A 15,937-nucleotide genomic window follows, 5' to 3' on the forward strand; every position below is an offset into this window, starting at 1 on the left:
GTGCTATGTGGCTGCTTCCCACTAGCTATCTATTTTACATTTGGGAGTGCATATATGTCCATGACACTCTCTCACCGTGTCACATCTCACCCCTCCCCCTCCCCATATCCTCAAGTCCATTCTCTAGTAGGTCTGTGTAGCAGACGGATTCTTAACCACTGCGCCACCAGGGAAGCTCCCTCTACATGCACTTTAAAATTTAAGATAGACTGGTCTACTATTTGGTCAAGACTTGGCTAAATGCTTGGGGGAGAGAAAGCTGGAAACACTTGGGAAACCACCTCAATGCCTCAGCTTCCACGATGTAAATCCCAGCAGAGCATTTCTGAGGATGAGCTGGATCAGTAGATGTTCCAGAAAAGGATGACCCAAATGATAGGGTACCTTTCAGCAATGCCGGTAGGCAGTCTTCTAGAACTCATGTGAGACTGCCATGAAGACCAGGAGGGTTGTGTGTAATAGAACTCAGAAAATTGGGAGGGCTCATGCAGTCATAAACAAAGCCCCAGGCTGGGTGAGGGGCCTTTCCTCTGTGACTGGTCCTGTCCATGTTTATTCTATATCCTTCAACTGAAGGATGGACTCTGCCTAGTTCACAACTGCCCCCTGCAGCCAGCATGAAGCACGGGATACTTGAATACACACGTGCAGTATTTTCAGTGAATAAAAAACTCAGAACATGAGAACTATTCTTGAAAACATATTCAACTCTCCACTTTGTGGATGAGGAAAAGGCCAAAGCAGGCGAAGCTGACAGAGCAGGTGGATGGCAGAGCCAGGAACCCCTATTCCAGCTATTTTGAAAAACGTTTATCTTCTGGAAAGGTGTGTGCCTAGAATATGGGGCTTTTGCCCCCCAAAACAATTGCTCTGCATATTACATCATCTGGTTCCCTGAAAATCCAATGGCCCTCCTCCAGTCAGTTCTGATTTGGTGTTGTGTGAGCTGCAGCGTTGAAGCTGCCACTTGAGGGCAGCATCGCTCTTCCTTTGCCTGGGGTCAGCCCCAGTAAAGGCTTTACTCCTTGAGGAGTCCCAGAGTTCAGAGAATGCAGACCTCCATCTCCTCTCCTTCAGGGTAGCTAAGAGCAAAACAAGTGTTGTTTAACAGAGGCCTCAGGCGAGAAAGCAGAGAACTTTTATGGACTTTTGCTAGTAAAAGGTCCTTATCACTCAAAGTGTGGCATCACTTGTTGTAAAAGAATATTGGGGACTTCCCTGGTGGCGTAGTGGTTAAGAGTCCGCCTGCCAATGCAGGGGACACAGGTTCGAGCCCTGGTCCAGGAAGATCCCACATGCCGCAGAGCAACTAAGTCAGTGTGCCACAACTACTGAGCCTGCGCTCTAGAGCCCGCAAGCCACAACTACTGAGCCCACGTGCCACAATTACTGAAGCCTGTGTACCCTAGAGCCTGCAAGCCACAACTACTGAGCCCACCTGCCACAACTACTGAAGCCCGCAGGCCCTAGAGCCCATGCTCCGCAACAAGAAAAGCCACTGCAATGAGAAACCTGCGCACTACAACGAAGAGTAGCCCCGGCTCGCTGCAACTAGAGAAAGCCTGCGCACAGCAATGAAGACCCAACACAGCCTAAATAAATAAATAAATAAATAAATAAATAAATTTATAAAAAATAAAATTAAAAAAATTAAAAAAAAAAAAGAATATTGGACTGACCCCAGATCTTGAGTAAGTACCCAGCCCAGTGCTTCTCAAATTCAGGTGGGGCTCTTGCTAAAAGGCAGATTCTGATTCGATAGGGGCTTGGGAGACTACAGTTCTAACAAGCTCCCAGGTGATGCTGATCATGGACCATATTTTGACTTGGAAAAAAACCTCTAGGAGCCTTAGTTTCTTCATCTGTGAAATTGTGATCACACCAGTTCTGCCCATCACATGAAATGATGGATGTGGAAGACATTCTAGACAAACAAGAGGGATAAAGGTATTGCGAGCGCCAGGCATGTAATTTGCCTTTTTAAGCCCTATTAGCAGTGCAAGGAGCAGCTGACCCAGGTATAAGCAGTCCCAGGGCTGTGGAGGAAACTTCTTTCTTCCCCCTGTCCTGCCAGTAGCCCAGATTCCTAAGGAACGTTGTTGATGGGCAGCCTAGGGAGCCGAGAGGCACTGACCTCCTTCTGGGGGGCATGGTCACTAGCCCCTGGGTTGGAGAGGGAGTGTTGCTTCCTGCCCCTGAGCTGCACATGAATCCATCCTACCTAGTGCCAGAGGACACTACTTGTGACTTGAGCCTATCCTGTTGACTCGGTGTGATCCCACTGGTAGCCCCAGAAGGGGGCTGCTCCTGACCTCTGTAGAGGTTAGGGTCTCCAGGTGTGCACAGAGATTCCCAGGAATCAGCTGTATGACTCTCTGAACCCTGGGCTCTGCTGCAGAGGATTAAGACCAGCTTCAGAAGAACTGGGGTAAATGTGAGCTTCCAGACACCTAGTTTAGTGTCCCCTCCTTGCCTCGTGGTAGATATCCCCATTTGAGTGATATGAAAGACACAAGGTTCCCTGGTGTATGAGGGTCCCCAGGCCTTCTCCTCCACCCCCATCCATTTAAAGAGGATTATCTCCTGCCATTGCCCACCCTCTGTGAGTTCTGTCTTGGCTACTTGTTTTCCAGATTTCTTTAATGCCAAATCAGGACAACGGGTACAAGAGATTGAACCGAAACAGCAGGGGAGAGAGTGGTGGGGAGGATTCTCCCTGTGGATCAGCTCCTGGGCTCTCCTCTGAGGTAAAGTAGTGGCTCAACTGTGCCTCTGAAAGCCTTGGGGAGCCTGTTAAAACCCAGGTTACTGGGCCCTACACTCAGAGTTTTTGAGTCGGAAGGACTGCCATGGGGTCCGAAGATCTGCATTTCTAACAAGTTCCTGGTGCTGCTGATGCTTTTGTTCTGGGAATAGAGAACCTGGGTAATGGGTAAAGGGGAAATGAATGAGACTGTTGATTGACAATCAACAGCTGAGGGTGAAGGTGGTTGTGGGCTGGAGGTGGAAAGGGAGAGACCGGAGTAGAGTCGTGGGGAGCAGGAGGCGAGGAGGATGCAGTGTTCCTCTGGAAATGCCAAGTCAAGTTTGGAATTTCTTTGACACTACTTGTGATGGCAGGGCGATGCGTCTCTTTGGACGCAACATCTAGTTTACACTTGTCCCGGCGTGACTAGGGCACTAGCGTGTGGGGCTTCTCTTCTCCAGGACCAATGGCCTTCGGCCTATCTCCACGGTGCATCTTACTTCCCTGGCCCTCACAAGGTAGGTAAGTCTGTGATTTCTTACTCTGTGTGTGTCTTTCTCCTGGCTGTGCTAAGAGCTTCTCCAGGGTGGAGAAGCATTTGCTGGGTTGAGTTCCCTTCTCGAATTGGGCCCACAGGCTCCAGAGCCCAGCTTCATGTATGCACACCCCTGTCCACCCCCTCCTCAAACTGGAGGAGATATCTGTAGCTTGGAGGGGTCCTCACAGTTCAAGGGAAAAGCCTTGGCGTTTCGATGTTCTCAGGTGAGACATAATATCACGCGATTTCCATTAAATCAGACTCAGCTCTTCAGCCTGCTCCATATAGCTTTTAAGGACACTTTAAAAATAAGCCCTGAATTGGAATGAACTCATCAAGCAGCACTATCTGTTAATGAAATTGCTTCCTGTTAATTTGAGTTTACAAAATAAATGGTTCCCGACAATCTGGCATTGCCGTGATGGCGCCCACCTCTCAGAGTAGGCTGCCGGCAGTGGCCACCAGAGGACAGTACCTGGGAGCCATGGCAACAACCCCAGGAAACCTGGAGGTTGCAACAAATGGGGAGCCTGGACTTCATTTGTTGGCTCATTGGTCCTTTCCACAAACATTCTCTGAGTAGCCCTGGGGCTCTGCCCTGTCCCAGGGATGTAAATACAACAGGGCCCAGAGCTGTCTTGCTGTAGCCCTTCCTTTGCTGGGGCCTACAAATAAACAGATAATTGACAATCAATCCCAGGGTGGGATTGGAGCTGAGAGGTAAAAGGTGAGTGGACGGCAGCTACATAAGCAAGTAAAGAGAGAGGGGTTGGTGCAGGAGCCCTAGACAGAGGAGAGAGAGTGACCAAAGGTGTGCAGGGATTGACAAACAGCTCTGGGTGGAAAGTACGGGCAGGGCAGGGAGTGGTCAAAGATGAGGGGCCGGGGGCCAGTGGTGGAATCACATAAAACACCCCTCCCCACAACCCCTTTTTGCAGCCATTATTTTATATGGGGATTCGGGGTCTTTTGAAATTGAAGATGATATACACCACCAGAGATGGGGGTGGTGGTGAGCAAGGTCAGATTCTAGGAAAGGCCGCAGGGTCTATAAAGCAACCAGGAATCCGGCCTGGTGATAGAGGAGGGAGGAGAAGCACATCCTCACCCTGCCCGCTGCAGCTTGAGGACACCTGGGTGAGTGCGTGGAGACAGCTGGCCCCCAAGCCTGCAGTGCCTCAGTCCCAGGCGCCTTTGCCTGAGTGTGGCTCTCTTGAACAGGCAAGATAAAGGGGTAGGTGGTTTAGTAGGTGTCTCACGTCTGGGGACTGTCTGTGGCTACAAGCACAGCCTCTGGGCCTGTGCTGATGCCTGGCACCCCTTGTAGGACGTGGCAGGTAAGTCACCCATGCAAGCAGCATCCTGGGGCAGTCCTAAGTACTTGGGGAGGGAATTCCTGGGGCTTGGATCTTTGTATATTTCATAAGAGACAAAAACGGCCTTGATTTTCTCCTGAGGGTGTTGATAAGCCCTGGTAAGTTTCTAAGCAAGGACACAGTTCGTGGGATTTGCACTGTAGAGAGGTTCCGCTGTTTGGGGGGAGGAGGGAGGAGGGGACGGACCGGCAGCAGGGAGGCTGGTGAGGAGCTGTGTGAGGCCGAGTGGCTGGCTGTGGGGTCATGGCAGAGGGCCTGTATCTCTGGGAGATAGTGATCCTACGGCTGGGTGGTTCCCTGTGGAGGAGGGTGGCCAGAGATCTGGCCAGGTTTCTGTGATTAGGCGGGGGCTCACGTGTGCTATGAGCAGAATCAGAGGCAATCAATCTGCTTTTTAGGAAACACACAGTTTCCATACGTTAAGAAAGGCACGGCACGTGTTCAGAGGGGGGATCCCGTGAGCACAAGCAGGACAATCCGTTTGGGACGTGTCTTCTCTCCAGCCACCACCTCCTCCAGCTCCTGGCCCTTCAGCAGGGGGAGTTGAGGGTGAAGGATGAGGGCTGGGGGGCTCTGCAGGAGGAGAGGCCTTGGTGAGGATGCAGGTGGCTTGGTGAAGATGGGCAGGCGGGGCTCAGGCCCCAGGGGTCTCTGGAAGTGCTCACTCAAGGACACGCTGGCCGTTTGCTGTCCTTGTTCAACCCGGCTCCTAAATTTCCAACGTTTAAAATGGGCTTGGCTGAGGTTTCTCCCCCCACTCATAATTGCAGTGGTCAAGGTCATTCCCCAGCTCCCTGACAGCTGGGTGACCTCATCTTTTCTTGCAAGGGAGGGGGAAAGAGGAACACCTGCCCTGGATCTTGGAGAAAACGGCCCAGCGTGTGGGTGTCGGGCATCACAGTTGCCGTTCCCAGTTGGAGGACACGTGTAAGTCATCTTTCGGGACAGTGATTTGTGTCTTTTCTGTTTGGCCCTCTCTCTCTCACGTAGTGACCTACGTGACTGACTATCAGTGGCAGTTTTCGTCTCCTGGCGAAAAGGTAGATGGATGTTCCTGCCTTCTTTTCACACTGGGCTCTTGGGGAACAAGCTGGGCAGTGTTTGAGGGAGCTTCTGTGGAGGTTCTGGTGATGCCCCCTTCATGCCATTTTTGAGCCTTTTTCTTCTTATTTCATAGGCCCACTGGCGGTGATGAAAATTCCTTTCTTTTCAGCCCTATTTGTGTTAAAATGGCCCAGTTAACAAGTTCACCAAAAACATGGGACCACATGAACACCTCGGTAGGGCCTTTCACGGGGCCTGGAGGAGGCTCATGTTAGGGGGCCCGCCTCTGCCCCGTCGGCATCCCACTGACAGTGGGGTGTTCGTTTGCTGGGGCTGCTGTAACCAAGTCCCTCACGCCAGGGACTTACACAACTGAATGATTCTCTCACAGTTCTGGGGGCCAGAAGTCTGAAATCGAGGTGTGGGCAGGGTTGATTCCTTCTGAGGCTGTGATGGAGAATCTGCCCTCGACTCTCTCCTGGCTTCTGATGGCCTCAGGCATTCCTTACCTGTGGATGGCGTTCTTCCTGTGTCTTCTCATTGTCTTCCCTCTGTGTGGGTCTGTCTCTGTGTCCAAATTTCTCATTTTCATAAGGACACCAGTCACATTGAATTAGGGTTTACCCTAATGAGCTTATTTCACCTTGATTAACACTGTGAAGACCCTATTTCCAAATAAGGTCCCATTCTGAGGTACCGGCGTTTAGGACTTCACCCTATCTTTTTGTGGGGGACACAATCAACCCGTAACTGGCCCCTTTATGTGTGGATTTCTCCGAGACTTCAGGGCACACATGCTCAGAGACGAGGGTGGGTTGGCTGAGTTTCTGGGATTGCCCTGTGAGCAGGTCCAGGGGCTGGTCTGTCAGGAAGGGCCTCCGGGTTTGAGCAAAATGTCAAGAAACTTTGCTATTGAGAATTCTGGGCAGGGAGTTCCACATTCGCAGACTCCTTCTTCTGTGTCCATCCTGTATCCACTCCTCCCACTTCCTCTGTGGGCAGTTGTGTGAGGAGCCACGTGATGTAAGCAGTGCTGGTTGCAGGGCTGGCTTCCTGGAGTCCCTGCTGTGGGTGGCCCAGGGAAATTCCAGAGAACCAGGTATAACCCTAAATGCTAATCACACCCAAATGTGCAAGAACTCACCTTCCTAGTTGGCCCGTATAAATGTGCCGAGAATCAGGCTGATTTGGGTTCTGGAAGGGTGGTCTGCCGGACCAGGTATGGGTCACCTAAAGTATAAACTCCAGAGGGCAGGGGCTGGTGACCCCGTTGACCTGTATTCTGGGGTCATCAGAGGTGAGCCCTGGGGGCCTGTCCTCTGCTGCACTTTGTGCCAGTTTGTTTCTGTATGTTGTTCCTGGGGTTTCAGAGTAATTACCAGGACACCAACTCCAAATGTAGCCTTGGCTTCAGAAACATGGGACAAAATGGCAACAACTGAATTTCAGATGTAGATCTTGCCGCATTTAACATTTATGTGTGGCAATAAAAGGGAAGGTTGGAATTGTATCTGCAGTTCTCAACCACAAGCCATAATTTTACACACTCCAACATCTGTTTTAAGATCATAGCAGAGAGTGTCAGGTAATTGGCTCCCTTTTGCCCTGGACCCGTCAGTTAAGCCCCATCAACTTTATTATACATTCTCAGGGATTTATTAGTAAACAACATTTGGGAAGCCTGATGCTGCCACACTGCAGCCAGGGAGTTCGAAGCATCTGAGCATGGGCCTGCCAATCAGTGCTTTCCTGGGTAGCCCAAGAGCTTCTGACCTGGGGAACCCCAGGGCAGGAGGTGGGGAGAGAAGTTAGAAGGTACAGCTCCCTGGGAAAGAGGCAGTGCAAGCATGGGCGGGGGTGGTGGTCGTTCCCACCGCCTGATGCACTCTGGGGTCTGGTGCATTGGAGATTTGTGTGCAGAGATATCTGATAGGGCTGGAGGCTGAGGGAAAAGGTGGAAGGCTTTGGAATTGGACAGGCCTGGCTTCAGTCCCAGCTCTACCATGCACCAGCTGGGTGACCCTGGCAAGGCATTTAAGTTTCCTCATCTATAAAATGGAGATGATGCTATAGTCCTGCCTGCGAGGATGATGAGGAGGAGTAACAGGACTGCGTGTGAGGGCTCAGCACCATTCTGGGCACACAGAGAGATCCCACAAAGTGGGATATTAGTACCGGGAAGTGAAGGGAGAGGGCTAAGCCAAAGAGCTGGGAGGGGTGGGCAGCTGGCTGTCCACAGGAGCAGTTGAGGGGGCTGGGTTTGGTGGGTTCTGTACGGCTGCCTTCCTTATGGCAGGTGTGGGCCTGTGCAGGAGAGGGAGAAGGTGCTGACCACATACTCCCGCCTGGGCTGGGAGAGTGGGCAGTGTCTCTGTATTGCAGGGTCTTTCCTGGCTCATCTGGGCCTCCATCCTAGCTGTCACGTTGCTCTCCTAGTCTTTTGGCCAGACCCTTCATCCACCTACGGGTCCACCCACCCTGCCTCAGCTCCTACGGGAGCAGAGGTGCCGAGCAAGGCCCAGTAGGAGCTGTGGTTTGGTGTAGGGGACCTGAGGTGGGGTGGTCCTCAATGTCCTTTGTCTGGGGGTGGGTTCTGGCTGAGCTTCCTCTCTGTGTCCACGTGGCGGGGCATTCCCAGGACACAGGGATGATGGGGACCTAACAGGTCTGCAGACCTGCACCCCAGGGTTTGAGGTGCTGTAGGGCAGAGGGACTGGCTGGCCTGGGGCTTCTCTTTTGACCCAGTGGCCTTGACACAGCTCGTCTGGCTGACCTGCCTGGAAGAGCTGGAGCTGGGGCAATTTCTCTGGGGAGGGCATAGCCCAGGATAGCTGCTCCCAGCCTGGCCGCAGACAGGTTCAGCTTCCCTCATCATGACTGCAAGCTCCAGTCCGGCCTCCTTCACGGCGGGCCAGGGGGTGGCAGTGATGGTGGTGACAAATCCCTGACTCAGTCTGCTCCAGAGCACTCCAGGGTGATGGGTTCCCAGCAACGAACCCATGACTGGTCACGTAGCTCACACAGCCCTGAGCCCGAAGCCGTGCCCCTGCTACCCAGCCCTGGAGCCTGCAGTTAACCTCCTGATTTGTGAAATGGGATAAGGACAGAATCTGTCTGCGGGGATTAAACAAGATACTGTGTGTCAGTGCTTAGCGCCACACCTGGCACCTAGTAACTCCTAAATAAACGCTGACTCATCTTATTCCTCAGGGTACACGAATCATATAGGCATTCAGTGTGAGTTAAGCCCACCTGGGTCTCGGTTGTGAAAATAATCCTCTTGGTGAGGCATAAACAATACAGACTCGAGTCGGGCAGGGCCCAGTTCAAATCCTGTCTCTGTCACCTGTGTGACCTTGGGAACATTACTATCCTCTCTGAGGCTCCACTTCCTCATCCACAAAATGGACATAAGAACATTGCCTACGTCATTGACTTGTTGTGAGGATTAGATGAAACATGCTCAGTAAGTGTCTGGCTCAGTGAATGTTGGTTTCATTGTTATGAACATGTTTATTCACATTAAGGGAACAGTTTTTTTTCTGAGCCTTGCTCTTCCTCCTCGCATCATCCTGGTTCAGGGCTCTGATGTACGTGGAGGTGGTGACAGAGGAGATAAACCCTGTCAGCTTGTGGCACAGACAGTGAGGATGGGCAGGGGCCAAAAAATTCACCCCGCTTTTCTCCATGTTCAGCATATATCCGTATTTTTCTCACCCTAACTCTAAACTATCAAAGAAAACCTTGGATCTCATGGCACAGGACTGTGGTTGTAATTAGTTTTCAGGTACTTGCAGATCTGGGAGGGAAAAAAAAGACTGTTTTTGCCCCAGGTGGGAAATGAGTGGCAGGAGAGGCCAGCTTGGCAGGGAACTCATGCCACATTGTCTGCCAGCTGGATTCTGAGGTGCCCTCATGGGCAGCTGGGGCTCTGGCCTTACCCAGGAAAGGAGCCTGCCCTTTCCATCCCTCACTCACCCTGGGGCGGCTCCATGCTACCCTCCGGAAGTTTGGCTCCCCAGGGGAGTGCATGAGATCTCTGCTTTCTATCAACAATAAGCCTTTATCTTATGTGATCTCCCCAAAGGCCCCAGAATGTGCAGGGCCCCCTGGCAGATGAGGAAATGGAACTCAGTGTCAGGGCCCTGCCCCGCCCCCCCCGCCATCCAGTGGGAATCAGAGCCCTCACTCCACTGGCTCAGCGTGTGCTCACCATGGACTGGCTTTTCGCGCGCTTTGAATCAAAGCCTCCCACTTTGCCAAGGAGATCTGGGTCTGGTCTCCTCTGTAGCTCCATCGGCGCCCACTGCCCTCCTCCTGCTCTGCATCCAGCCTCAGCAGCCCTCCTTTCATGCCCTGATCACGCCCACACTTGGTTTTGCATCTGGAGTTTGTGGTACAGTTTCTACTGCCTGGCAGGTTGCTCCCCAGGTGCTCCCACCGTTCCTTGCTTGCTTCCCCAGGTCTCCATCCCTCCTCAGAGAGGCCGTCCTGGGTTCCTGTAAGTAAAAATGTCTCCCCCGAGTTGCTCTTTCCCATTACCCTGTTTGTCTCCTTTATGGTCTTATCACCAGAGAAGCAGAGTGAGGGGGTTGAGAGAGAGGGCTTAGAACCAGACACATCTGTGTTTGTTGTTCCTGACCCTCCACTTCTGGGCCTGTGTGACCTTGGATGAGTTATTTAATCCCTTTGTGCCTCCTGTGTAAAATGGAGATAATAATAGAACTTTCCTCACAGGATTAGATGAGTTAATACATGTAAAATACTGAAAATAGTGCCTGCCAGTAGAGTCAGGCTTAGGGAGTGTAAGCTTTTATGATTATTATCACAGTCTGTACTTGTCTTGTTTGCTGGTAACATAGCCACTAGACTGTAAGCTCAGTGGAGGAACCACTGAGCCATAGTCTTCAGACGAAGGCAGGAACCATGTCTCACCTGTTCATTGCTGTACTCCAGTGCCTGTGACACACCCAGGATGTCATGGGTGATCCATAAATGCTCATTGAATAAACCAACAGTACCAAGGCCGTCTCAGTGGATGGCAGAGTTCAGGCCCTGGAACGGACCTGAGGTGAGAGAGGGCCTGAACTTTGTTCCCTTTGTTTACCCTACACTGACATTCCTAGGTAAAAACATTCTAAATTATTTAAACACAACTCTTTTGGTTCAGTTTTATGCCTTCCCTCAGGAAAGTAATTTGTAAAGGAAAATAAAAGGGTGTCCTTCATTGCCGGCTGGAGCTGTGCTGTAGCAGGAGAGTGGCTCGGTCACAGTGGTGTGGGTGAGATGGGAGCAGGGGGCAGGCTTGTCCTTGCCTTCCCTTCCCTTTGTTCATCACAACGGTCATCTGTCCCAACAAAAGACCCACAGCGATGCTGGGGTGGGGAACGTGGGGTGTTGTCTGCCTCGTCCTCGCCCCTCTGGTGCTAGGATTCCCATGGGGGTCTGAAAAAGGCCTGGCCTTTTTCTGGTGTCCACTCCAGCCCAGCCTGGCGCTTGAGTCCGGGAAGAGCAGTGGGGAAGGGGAAGAACAGTGGGGAGAAGGCACTTGGGCAAGGATGGAGGGGACTTTGGGGAGTGGTCCCATGTCCAGTTGCCCTCAGGGGCATGCCCTCAGGGTGTGCTTGGTCCATGTAGGGGGACATTAGGGGAGATGTTGGCATCTGCCACCTAGGCAGGAGGAGAGACAGGCGGCTGAGCTGACCCAGCTGCCTCATCTTGGATTATTCACGTAACTTCTGGGAGCCTTAGTGTGTAAAGTGGATATAGGAATTCTGTCTTCTTCTCCCCCTCCCCTAGGCCACACTTCTAGGGCTGTAGTGCCATCAGGACTTGTGATTCCACAGCTCAGGAAACCTCTAGGGGGATGAGCTGGAATCTCCCTGCTGGCAGCACCCCCGAACTTTCCACACAAACTTGGGGGCCGAGCATCCTCTCTGCCCCTCCTCTGGGAGGGGACCCTCCACAGTTTCTGGGCAGGAGGGGTGACAGGGTGTATAAGGGCCTGCTTGGCCATGTCTTAGTAAGTGGGCAGAGCTGTTCTCTTTGAAATGTGTGGGCCTTTCTTCATGGTGTCCTGAGCTTTGTGGCTCAATCCAAACTCCAACCCAGGAAAATCCCATTGACATAATGTTCTCCTCTTCCCCAGGAGATCGGCCTGCTCCAGGAACAACTCTTTCCGGGGCTTGATCCTCCCTCTCTCCGGGCCTGGCTGGGCGCCTTCATCATAGTTGGCAGCTATGAGGACTGCCTATTGCATCAGACCTTACTCTTTACTCAGCACCCACTAGGAACCAGATTGTTTCTGCCTCCCGAGCCTGAAGTCCAAGGGCAAAGGATTGAGGCGGGTCTGGTTGGGGCGAGGGGAGTGAAGCTCAGGCCTTGACCCTTCCCTGTCCCCCACCTGCTCTGAACCAGTGTCCCTGAGATTTAGGTGCTGCTGGCCCGTGTCCATGTCTCATTACAGATGGGACTGCAGGCTTATTTGTCTGATTTATGTCTAATAGTCTCCTGGTTTATACCTTTTCTCATCAGTTTAATAATGATCCATAAACCTGTCTCCCTGGACTTAGATTTGGAAGGTCTGAGTCTCTGGGGACCATTTTGATTTTACACATTTTGTAAAGTAACTGGGGGATTTAAACTCTCTCCTGGCTAGCCCATCTTCACACACATTTCTTTGACTCTCAGCTCATCGGGAACCGCTTCCCATCATGGTCTCCCCATGTATTTTGTGATTGCCCTTTATGTCCTCGAACAGGTGGAGTCCGGGTTCGTGGTGGTGTGTCTGGGTTGTGTTCTCCTTATTTGCTCCAGGTCCATCAGCTGGGCTCTGGTAGGTCCCTTGGGCCCTCCTGACTCTGGCTAGGTCCTCCTGGTTCTGAAGGTGCTGCCATCTCTCCCTGGAGCCTGTTTCTTGGGTATTTCAGGTTCATGCATATAGCCCTGAGCTTATGCAGAAGGGAAGAGAAGGTACATCTTTCTCTTTCGTGTTTCTTCAGTTGGAGGGAGTGTAGTGCAGCCAGACTGCTGACATTCTGCAGCACTGCAGTGTTTGTAGGAGAGGGGCTGTTGGTTTTAATTTATAGCCCTCTTCTCTCTTACACCCAGGTTGAATCATCAGGGACAGAGCTGGTCACATCATCAGGCTTGGTCTCTGGGTTAATTTCGTCAGACTTGGTCATTTTTCTCTCAGGACAAGTCCTCTCCTGGGAGATGCTTTAATGTCTTAGCAGATGGACACCCAGGAAGCTCATTTTACTCTGTTGTCAAGCTTGCTGGTCATGAGCCCAGCCTGGCTTAGCCTGAAGTGTCTCCCCATACACATGGTTTTTCCTGGGGATTGTTTAGGGATGATGTTTTTCTCTGAAGGATGTTGAGAGGCCTACAAGATGAGGGCTGCATGTGGAGTGGGGACAGACAAGGGCAGATGGAACTGCCCATGGGGGAGTAGGTGGTTCCAGTTTAGTGGACCCCAAATTTCTGAGAGAGAAGCCTATTGCTTCTTCTTTTTAAATTTAAATTTTAATTAATTAATTAATTTTGGGAAGGGCTGATGCTTTTTATTTTATTTATTTTTTACTTTATTTTTTTTTATTGAGGTATAGTTGATTTACAGTGTTGTGTTAATCACTGCTGTACAGTAAAATGATTCGGTTATACATATATATATATACATCTATATCTGTGTGTGTGTGTGTGTATATATATATATATACATATACACACATTCCTTTCTAAAAATATTCTTTTCCATATGGATAATCACAGGATATTGAATATAGTAGGACCTTGTTGTTATCCATTCTATATATAAAAGCTTATATCTGCTAACCCCAACCTCCCACTCCATCCCTCACCCAACCCCCTCCCCCTTGGCAACCACCAGTCTGTTCTCTATGTCTGTGATTCTCTTTCATAGATAGGTACATTTGTGTCATATTTTAGATTCCACATGTAAGTGATATCATATGGTATTTGTCTTTCTCTTTTTGACTTACTTCACTTAGTATGATAATCTCTAGTTCCATCCACGTTGCTGCAAATGACACTATTTTGTTCTTTTTTATGGCTAAGTAGTATTCCATTGTATATATGTACCACATCTTTATCCGTCCATTGATGGACATTTAGGTTGTTTCCATGTCTTGGCTATTGTGAATAGTGCTGCTATGAACATAGGGGGGGCATGTATCTTTTTGAGTTATAGTTTTGTCCAGATATATGCCCAGGAGTGGTGTTGCTAGATCACATGGTGTTCTGACTGGTGTGAGGTGGTAACTCATCATAGTTTTGATTTGCATTTCTCTGATAATTTGTGATGCTGAGCATCTTTCATGTGCCTGTGGCCATCTGTATGTCTTCTTTGGAGAAATGTCTATTTTGGTCTTCTACCCATTTTTGGATAAGGTTGTTTGTTTTTTGTTGTTGTTGTTGAGTTGTATGAGCTTAATATTTTGGAAATTAAGCCCTTGTCTGTTGCATCATTTGCAAATATTTTCTCCCATTCTTTTTTTTTTTTTAGTACATCTTTATTGGACTATAATTGCTTCACAATACCGTGTTAGTTTCTGTTGCACAACAAAGCGAATAAGCCATATGCATACACATGTCCCCATATCCCCTCCCCCTTGAGCCTCCCTCCCACCCTCCCTATCCCACCCCTCTAGGTCATCGCAAAACACTGAGCTGATTTCCCTGTGCTACGCTGCTTCTTCCCACCAGCCAACTATTTTACATTCGGTAGTGTATATACATCGATGCTACTCTCACTTCGCCCCAGCTTCGCCCTCCCATCCCATGTCATCAAGTGCATTCTCTATGTCTACCTCTTTATTCTTGCCCTGCAACTAGTTTCATCAGTACCATTTTTTTTTTTTTAGATTCCATATATATGCGTTAGCATATGGTATTTGTTTTTCTCTTTCTGACTTCACTGTATGACAAGTGCATCCACCTCACTACAAATAACTCAATTTTGTTTCTTTTTATGGCTGAGTAATATTCCATTGTATATATGTGCCGCATCTTCTTTATCCATTCATCTGTTGATGGGCATTTAGGTTGCTTTCATTACCTGGCTATTGTAACTAGTGCTGCAATGAACATTGGGGTGCATGTCTCTTTTTGAATTATGGTTTTCTCAGGGTATATGCCCAGTAGTGGGATTGCTGGGTCATATGGTAATTCTATTTTTAGTTTTTTAAGGAACCTCCATACTGTTTTCCATAATGGTTATATCAATTTACATTCCCACCAACAGTGTAGGAGGGTTCCCTTTTCATGACACCCTTTCCAGCATTTATTGTTTCTAGCTTTTTTGATAATGACCATTCTGACTGGCATGAGGTGATACCTCATTGTAGTTTTGATTTGCATTTCTCTAATAATTAGTGATGTTGAGCATCTTTTCATGTGCCTCTTGGCCATCTGTATGTCTTCCTTGGTGAAATGTCTATTTAGGTCTTCCGCCCATTTTTGAACTGGATTTTTTTTTTTTTGATATTGGGCTGCATGAGCTGCTTGTATATTTTGGAGATTAATCCTTTGTCTGTTGTTTCATTTGCAAATATTTTCTCCCATTCTGAGGGTTGTCTTTTTGTCTTGTTTATAGTTTCCTTTGCTGTGCAAAAGCTTTTAAGTTTAATTAAGCCCCATTTGTTTATTTTTGTTTTTATTTCTGTTACTCTAGGAGGTGGGTCAGAAAAGATCTTGCTGTGGTTTATGTCAAAGAGTGGTTTTCCTATGTTTTCCTCTAAAAGTTTTATAGTGTCTGGTCTTACATTTAAGTCTTTAATCCATTTGGAGTTTATTTTTGTGTATGGTGTTAGGGAGTGTTCTAATTTCATTCTTTTCCATGTAGCTGTCCAGTTTTCCCAGCACCACTTATTGAAGAGGCTGTCTTTTCTTCACTGCATGTTCTTGCCTCCTTTGTCATAAATTAGGTGTCCATATGTGTGTGGGTTTACCTCCCATTCTTTAGGTTGTCTTTTTGTTTTATTTATGGTTTCCTTTGCTGTGCAAAAGCTTGTAAGTTTGATTAGGTCCCATTTGTTTATTTTTGCTTTTATTTCTACTGCCTTGGGAGACTGACCTAAGAACACATTGGTACAATTTATGTCAGGGAATGTTTTGCCTATGTTCTCTTCTAGGTGTTTTATGGTGTCATGTCTTATGTTTGAGTCTTTAAGCCATTTTGAGTTTATTTTTGTGTATGGTGAGAGGGTGTGTTCT

The sequence above is a fragment of the Eubalaena glacialis genome, chromosome 4 (assembly GCF_028564815.1).
Source record: "Eubalaena glacialis isolate mEubGla1 chromosome 4, mEubGla1.1.hap2.+ XY, whole genome shotgun sequence".
Lineage (NCBI taxonomy): Eukaryota > Metazoa > Chordata > Mammalia > Artiodactyla > Balaenidae > Eubalaena > Eubalaena glacialis.